This window comes from Lissotriton helveticus, chromosome 4_1 (genome assembly GCF_964261635.1).
Source record: "Lissotriton helveticus chromosome 4_1, aLisHel1.1, whole genome shotgun sequence".
In the NCBI taxonomy this organism is placed as follows: domain Eukaryota; kingdom Metazoa; phylum Chordata; class Amphibia; order Caudata; family Salamandridae; genus Lissotriton; species Lissotriton helveticus.
In genome coordinates this window covers 1558805237-1558812324 of record NC_136063.1, presented here as the reverse complement: position 1 = coordinate 1558812324, position 7088 = coordinate 1558805237, and the positions used below count along the sequence as shown (strand labels likewise).

At 48.6% G+C, this 7088-nt stretch overlaps 1 pseudogene; it reads right to left on the bottom strand.

Annotated features, from left to right (window-relative positions):
- Positions 1–377: 377 nt before the first annotated feature.
- Positions 378–919, bottom strand: LOC144827596 (ADP-ribosylation factor-like protein 5A pseudogene; annotated as a pseudogene).
- Between the last annotated feature and the right edge of the window lie 6169 nt (positions 920–7088).

Below are 7088 nucleotides of genomic sequence, written 5' to 3'. Positions count from 1 at the left end.
GTCCTTAGGACATGTGTGTTTGAAACATGCACTTTCAAATACATTTCAGGGGTGCAGGGGGGCCCCCTTGGAATGCATCAACAAATTGCGAATTCGTAAATGCCTTCCCATTGACTCCTATGGGCCGTTCGGCCCATAGAAATCAATGGGATTTGCGAAAAAGCAGTTAGGAATTCTGTATTTATTTGCGATTCGGTAAAAATTGCGATTTTTACCGATTCACAAATAAATACCGAAAAAAATGATGCATAGCATTTTGCAATTCTTAATTTGCGATTCGGTAATTTTCGCAAATTAAGAAATGCAAAATGTATGAATGATGCATGTGCCCCATAGTTCTTTATATTGTAGTGTCTTTGTGAAGAGGTAATCAGTGGTCATCTGATCTGGAGTTTTGGCATCATACTTCTCAATCCTTAACAAGGACCTACCCCAGTGAGTGCGCAGCAGGCCTCTGTGTGCCAGTGATGATCTTTAACCGAAGTTTAGTTAGCTTGAGTTACTGAGAGATTTCAGCTACAGTCATGTACTCTTTCACATCTTGTTTGTTTGCAAAAACAAGCAAACCTGCATTTTTCAGGTCCTCATGTGCAAACATCCTATCCAGTTCTTCTCGGGACACAGAAATACTCTCACGGTCAGTGCTGTTCACAACAGCTAATACCAACTCAGCATTTGTATATCACCTGTTCCAAGAAGATAGAAGAGATTCTTGTCCTCAAATATCCCATATTAGAAGTCGAATATTCACCACTATTTCTTCCACATTACTTCCTATTGTATGGGATAGGTGTACATGTTCACTCATTGAAAATTGGTAGAGAATTTGCGTTTTCCCCAAATTATCCAGGCCAACAATGATTACTTGTTGCTCCTGGTGGTTAAAGAGCCTCCATATCTTGGCGAACAGGATGTCCATGCTGGGAAAGTGAGCTGATCCTTTGCATATCTGCTGTATGGTTTGTCTGCCTGTATAACTGCGATCAATGCCTGGGCCTGACACTGAAATCTGCGCCCAGCTGGTCTGTGGCCGCAGCGCAGACATGACTCCCTTTCTTATAGCCTCTCTTCCCCATCACACACCAGCAGGGGCAAACTACCAAGCCGGGCACGCCTGCCCCAAATCTGACCAAGAACCTCGGAATAGTAATTGATAACCAACTCACAATGGACAGTATGGCACACCGGCCAGAGCAGCTGACTCCGGAGCTTGGGGCTCATGGTTTGATCTCCAGTGGCAGCTCAGCTAAGCACCACATGACTCTGGGCTATAGCTCAACTAATCTCCCCAACAGCCCCCAGCGCCTTGAAACCTTAGAGGGTGATATGTTTGTGCTTTATAAATATGAATTATTATTATTACCTACTGGCGGTCGCCAGTAGGTATATATAGTTAGGATTTTTTCTCTATGGGATTTTTGAAAATTCTATGTCTAATACCTTTGGCGTTTGTGGACGGAATTGGCTGAAATTTTCAGGAAAATGGAACATTTTGTTTCTGAGTAGCCCCTAAAAATTTGGGGGGGTTTCGTCAAGGGGGGGCCGAGTAAAAAGGGGGGTCCCAAAACGTGTTTTTAACATTGAGTTTTCCATAGGGAGGTTGGCCTCACTTTTAGCCCGAACGGCTGAATGGATTTGCACGAAACTTGGTAAAATTGTAGGGACTGGTAGCCCGATGTGCCTTTGCTAGGTCTCAATATATGTGCTCCAGTGGATTTTGAGAAATTAACGTTCAAAAAAAGATATATATCTGTAACAGCGGACCGGGCAGCGCTCCAGTTCGCGTAGTTTTCGCGTTACGGAGCTTTGTGAAGCGAAGCTGATTGGTTCTCCGGCGTCTGTAAACATTCCAAACAGTCCGTAGCGGCCGCCATCTTGTCTCTCGGTAGGATCGAGAGACAAGAGGAGGCCAAAGCGAAGGGGCAAATGACCATAAGGGGGCATAGTAGATCCTCTCTGACCCCATAGGTTTGATGTGGAGGCTTTAAAAGGGCTTCGCGGGGCAAAAAAATCGTTTTTTTGGTGGGGTGTGCCCGGTTAGCGTAACGGGAAGCGGACTGGGGAGCGTACTACAAGGAATGAAGAATGATTGACTTTTAACTTATTGTATGTTTATAGACTTTTTTTTTACTTTTTTTTCTGCTGAGTGACGTCTCGGCCTATCTTCACGGGATGCAGTCCCTACCATCTCGGCGTTTAAGCCCAGGGGGACCGGTAGTGTGGGAGAGATAACGGGGCATATTATCAAGGGGGTTTATCTCCGCTTTTTTGGCTTTAAAAGCCAAGAAAGCGGAGATAAAATTATCTCCGTATTACCTAGCTGTCGCTAACACCAGTTAGCGACCGCTAGTAGGAGATAGCGACCATCTTGGGCCCCACTTTGCATGTCAGTGATATTTATCACTAATGACATGCAAAGTGGGCATGCCAAGATGTTAGCGACTGGAAACAGTCGCTAACATCGCTATCTCCTATTACCAACTTTTGGAGATATTCGCGCTAAGCGCGAATATCTCCAAAAAGTAACAACTGCCCTGAGCAGTTCTTAGCCATGTTATCCAATGGGAGGTGGATAACATGGCTAAGAGCATTAGCTCGGTAATGCATGAATATCGCTGACTTTTCAGCGATATTAATGCATTGCGGCCGTTTTTTATCGCATTTGCGATAAACCTTGATAATAGCAAGGTTTATCTGCGATAATTTCTGACGATGCTTAGCGGTAAAAAATTCGTTGCTAAGCATCGTTAGGGATAAATATTGCTTAACTTTGGTAATAGGCCTCAACGTCTGTTAACGTTCGATTCGAAGGAAATCAGGAAGTGTTGAAAAACATTGTCTGCGCCATCTTGCCTTTTTTCAAATGCCACACTTTTGTCGTGCACGGCAGCCATTTTAGATGACTTGACCAGACCCACTCTCTGCACGCTGTCGATCCTTAGCATGGCTCCCCACCCTCGCAAGCATCTCCCCCAGGCACTGGTCACCCCCGCTCTCTGTCTTATGCATGGGCAATAAACCTCCCCCCATCTGCGCTGCTCTTCCCTGAGAATCACACCCTGTGCCCGCCCGACACCTCCCTTTCGCCCTATTCACTACCGCACCCTCTGACACTCCTCTTCCTCTGTGTCCGATTGTCCAGGCCGGTCCCAGGCTATCAGCTAGCCCTGCAGATGTAGTTTATGGCCCCAGCTGTAAAGAATTACCCCTCTTCAAAGGAGTTATAGTAGATCAAGGCCCACACCCGATGAGATCCGTCACACCACACGCGTTCCTACTATCTGAAAACCATCCTGTATTGTGATTGGGGAGGGGACCGAGCCTGAAGCGGAAGATTCCAGGGATGACTCTTTGTACATCAAAGTTTTTACAATTATGTGTCACATTAAAAATATATAGCACTCCAACAAAGTAGTAGGATTATAAAACTTTAATAACTTATAAATATATACAACAAAACAAAAACAGTAAAAACATTTAAACATTTTTAGGGAAAAAGAAGGAAGTAGCGGTCGGTTGTGCGAATAGTCCCAAGGCAGCACAACGTCCAGATTTCTGGACGGCACCCAGGTGATGTTGCCTGGGTGCCGCACTGATTTCGGTATCCGGCGTGGGGCGTCGCGGGGGGTGGGTCATCAGTAGCGGTCTGTTGTGCGAATAGTTCCAAGGCAGCAGAACGATGGCACCAAGGTGATGTCCAGTAAGTTGCCGCCCTCCGAATAACAGCGTGGGGCGCCCCGGGGGGGGGGGGGAGGCGGCGTGAACGGGCCTCCCCAGGTGGAGCCTCGTCTGCTGTAGTGGGGCGCCCCTTTACCGTTTCAGTTGCCATTCCGTCCGCTTTTGGTCCACTGTGTCAAAATCCGCAATTCAGCTGAGCTGCCGCCCTCCGAATAACGGCGTGGGGCGCCCCGGGGGGGGGGGGAGGCGGCGTGAACGGGCCTCCCCAGGTGGAGCCTCGTCTGCTGTAGTGGGGCGCCCCTTTACCGTTTCAGTTGCCATTCCGTCCGCTTTTGGTCCACTGTGTCAAAATCCGCAATTCAGCTGAGTTGCGCCCACTCTTGCGGTGCAGCGATAGGCGGCTGTCACAGGACTCTCAAAATGGCGGCAGGCTCTTTCCTTTTTGGGCCTGGTCCACTGAAATGGCCCTGGGACACCTTGGAAATCGGACGCTTGTCTGCTAGGTCTTGGACCCCATTCTCGAAAGCGTCCCCTCCGCCTTGAGGATTCTACAAAAGTCTTGAGGGCCCCCGACTCCTGTAGGCTTCCGGTGGGGAGCGGCTGCCATGATTGCTCACGGAATGACCACGACGGAGCCACGAGATGGTGGTGCTTTCATGCTGACGCCAGCTTCAGTCTGAAACATCCAGAAACAAGGTGGGGCTTTCATCGTTTGGAAAAAAAAAATAGTTTTCATCCAATGAAAAGTGTTATTTTTAGGTCATATGATCAAGCCTTCCATCATTAGGAAACCAAAAGTAAAATGAACCAATGAAAAGTTTTATAAACAAGTCACATGACCTGTTATGCGGCATAGGGTATAAAAAGCGTAGAAAATCCGTTGGCACGTGAGGCGGCGTCAGTAGCGGACCGATGTGCGAATAGGCCGAAGGCAGCACAACGCGCCAAGATCCGGATGGCACCAAGGTGGTGTCTAGTAAGTTGCACTGGTGTGGCCATCCTACAATGCTGAAAGTCGGCGTGGGGTGCCCCGTTGGCCTGTGAGATGGCGGCAGTAGCGGACCGATGTGCGAATAGGTCGAAGGCAGCACAACGCGCCAAGATCCGGATGGGACCGAGGTGGTGTCTAGTAAGTTGCACTGGTGTGGCCATCCTACAATGCTGAAAGTCGGCGTGGGGCGCCCCGTTGGCCTGTGAGATGGCGTCAGTAGCGGACCGATGTGCGAATAGGCCGAAGGCAGCACAATGCGCCAAGATCTGGATGGCACCGAGGTGGTGTCTAGTAAGTTGCACTGGTGTGGCCATCCTACAATGCTGAAAGTCGGCGTGGGGCGCCCGTTGGCCTGTGAGATGGCGTCAGTAGCGGACCGATGTGCGAATAGGCCAAAGGCAGCACAACGCGCCAAGATCCGGATGGCACCGAGGTGGTGTCCAGCAAGTTGTCGCACTGGTGTGGCCATCCTACAATGCTGAAAGTCGGCGTGGGGCGCCCCGTTGGCCTGTGAGATGGTGGCAGTAGCGGACCGATGTGCGAATGGGGCCAAAGGCAGCGCAACAATATTTTCTGAATAGAAGACACCACAAGGCGCTGAGATGCCAAGATCCGGATGGCACCGAGGTGGTGTCTAGTAAGTTGCACTGGTGTGGCCATCCTACAATGCTGAAAGTCGGCGTGGGGCGCCCCGTTGGCCTGCGAGATGCCGTCAGTAGCGGACCGATGTGCGAATGGGGCCAAAGGCAGCGCAACAATATTTTCTGAATAGAAGACACCACAAGGCGCTGAGATGCCAAGATCCGGATGGCACCGAGGTGGTGTCTAGTAAGTTGTCGCACTGGTGTGGCCATCCTACAATGCTGAAAGTCGGCGTGGGGCGCCCCGTTGGCCTGTGAGATGGCGTCAGTAGCGGACCGATGTGCGAATGGGGCCAAAGGCAGCGCAACAATATTTTTGGAATAGAAGACACTACAAGGCGCTGAGATTCGGTTAGCACCGAGGTGGTGTCTAGCAAGCTATGCAGCTGAGTTGCGTGCGCACTTGCGGCGAATAGGTCGAAGGCAGCACAACAATGTTTTCTGAATAGAAGACACCACAAGGCGCTGAGATTCGGTAGGCACCGAGGTGGTGTCTAGCAAGTTGCCGTACTGGTGTGGCCATCCTACAATCCTGCTCCGAATAACGGCGTGGGGTGCCCGAAGGGGTGGGGGGGAAGGCGGCGTGAACGGGCCTTCCTAGGTGGAGGCTCGTCTGCTGTAGTGGGGCGCCCCTTTACCGTTTCAGTTGCCATTCAGCTGAGTTTCAGCCGCTCTTGATGCTACAGCGACAGGCGGCTGCAAGAGGACTCTCAAAATGGTGGCCTGTTCTTTGGATTTGGGCCTGGTCCACTAAAATGGCCCTGGGACACCTTAGAACTCGGACGCTCGAATTTTTTTTCCTTTCCTCTACATGCAAAAAAAGGTAAATGCCCGGTACGTTACACGCTTCATCTGCCACGATGTACTCTCCAGAGGAACCGAAAAAAATATATAGTCATGGTAACTATACCATGCATCGTCATATGGAGAGGTGGCACCGATTAATTATAGTGCTGCATAAAAGAGAGATTTGGAGGAGAACCCCCGACCTGCCAGTACATTCATCAAAGAAGTGGCACTGACAGCATCAGAGGCAAGGGAAACGGTCCCAAATATTTAGAAGAACTTTGGAAAGATTAAAATGACATGTTTAGATTGTGGCAAATTAATTTCATGTGGACAGATGAGTGTTACTCTAATAAATACAGCATATGAACATCATCATAGTCGATGGTTGGTAGAGACATTTTGACTATATCCTGGACCTGCCCGTCCTCGCCCAAAATGGCGCCGGAATAAATGGGACTCGTAACTCCTTGTTGTGTACTGGTTGCACAACCTTGATATCACGAGATACGTATGCAGTTTTGAAGCACATGGCGGGCGGGGACGAGAATAGATTGAATATTTCGATATCCCTATTGATATTAAGTTCTGATGTGTTATTGATTACTGTACTATTGAAAGTTCGAATTAACGTCACCCATGGTACTTGCCCGCAAATGTATATCTAGATAATTTTATTGTAAGTGGCCCTGTCGTATTTTAATTATAAAATGTACGTCCACCGATTCCGCAACTGTTAGACACTTTAGTTCTTGCAACCTAATGGCCCGCCCGTTACGTTCCTCTACAGTGTAAATGTCTACTCATCATATACGATTACAGTTTGCTCCGTGGCCGGCCCACGTGGTTATAGGCCCGTATTTGTATAATGACATTTTCACAATAAAGGTTTTTAAAAGAAAACATGGTAGTAGTATATACATTGGTAAAGTTTTTAATAATAGTCACTGTTTTCGAATCAGTAAAAGGCAAGTGAAATAAAGCAGTCCAAT